Consider the following 1556-nt stretch of genomic DNA (forward strand, 5'->3'; position numbering starts at 1 on the left):
ATTACGCTATCAGAGCTCATTCTTGCCTTTGTAGTTCCCCCATTTTGGGTAGCCAATGTCTAAGTTACCCCTCCCTGTCAACACTGTAGAGATTTGTCTGCTCCTTTGTCATACTGCATCTACAAGCATAGGTCAAGATCATCCACTTATAGGGGGTTACTTCTTTTTTTTTTTCCTCTCCCCTATTCTTTCTTCCTCTAGTCGTCTTCTGATCATTCAGTCATTGATGACAGGCCAAATGGGTTCTATCTTCAAGTGCAGGAGTTCTTGTGCAACCCACCTCTCTTTATAACAGCTGGATGCTTCACACTCCGTTCTAGTCCTCTGAGACCATGGCCCTGCCCCTGGGCCCACGAGTTCCTAGGTCTCATCATACTGCTGGGTAACCAAGTCTCAATCCAGGTTAACAGGAGTCTCCTGAATGTGGTCAGACTTAGTTCACAACGTCATTGATGTTTTTCCCCCTCTTCCCCCAATCAGTGACCAACGTGGTCAGCAGCAGGACCACATGCCTGCTAGCTTATTCCATTTGAGCTTCAGTCTTGGAAGGGGGTTTTCCTCAAGGGGACCCGACCACTTGCCTTGATGGCTCCCTGGGGAACAACTTGCTTGTTCTTGTAGTAGTCAATTGGACTGCTGCTGTTGTTTTTTCTGCTGGCTTTTCTTTCAAGAAGTATCTTCTATTTTTCTAGCTGCTCCAGATTGGTCTACTTGTCCTTTCACGTGGGAATGTCCCACCTCAGAAGATTCTGGATGAGGATCAGGATTCCACCTATGTTCTTGTGCAATGCAAAGGTTCTGCAGAGAACCTCCTTCACTAGGCAAGTTCTAGCCCCATTTTAGTTATTCCAAACAGTTATAGGCTGAAGATGGACTACAAGCTTTCTCTGGTGATGCTTCTGACTATTCCTCTCTCTCCCCTTCAAGTGTCTATTTTACAATAGTAGACAAGGGAAACCAAGATTCAACAAACAGCCAAGCATCTTAACATAATTTCCCCACTTTTACCCATTCAAACCATGCCTCAATCTTTATATCCATGAGCCCTGTTGGTCCATGTTTGTGATTAGATTGTTATTTACTTCTGTCCCATTTGGCCCATGTAAACCTGCCTAGCTATTATCTCATCTGCCTTATTTTTCCTTCCCCTTCCCCTTCTAGTGTATTGCTCCCTCTCCCAGCACCAAACTATCCTGTGTCTATTCCATACTCTGTGTTTCACTATCCTGTACTTGTTCTCTACCCTGTGCTCCAACTTCCCCTCACTCCCCCTCAGCTCACACCCTATACCCCACCACCAAAGATAATAATAATAATAAAATTTAAAAATAAAAGATCATTTCCCCCCCCTTTCAGTGTGGGTGCTTTTTCTTAATCTTTTACAATAATGTCTCTATGCCATATTTCTCCTTTTGTGACTGACTGATTTCACCCAGCATAATGTCCTCAAGGTTCATCCATGTTATGTGGTGGCTTGCTGCTTCCTTGTTATTCTTCAGGGTAGTGTAGTATTCCATTGTGTGTAGGTACCAAAGTTTGTTTATCCATTCTTCCAT

At 43.9% G+C, this 1556-nt stretch overlaps 1 pseudogene; it reads right to left on the bottom strand.

Moving 5' to 3' along the window:
• The window catches only part of LOC102832370, a 160375-nt pseudogene that overhangs the window by 119698 nt on the left and 39121 nt on the right, over positions 1-1556 (bottom strand).

The sequence above is a fragment of the Chrysochloris asiatica genome, unplaced genomic scaffold (assembly GCF_000296735.1).
Source record: "Chrysochloris asiatica unplaced genomic scaffold, ChrAsi1.0 scaffold00059, whole genome shotgun sequence".
Lineage (NCBI taxonomy): Eukaryota > Metazoa > Chordata > Mammalia > Afrosoricida > Chrysochloridae > Chrysochloris > Chrysochloris asiatica.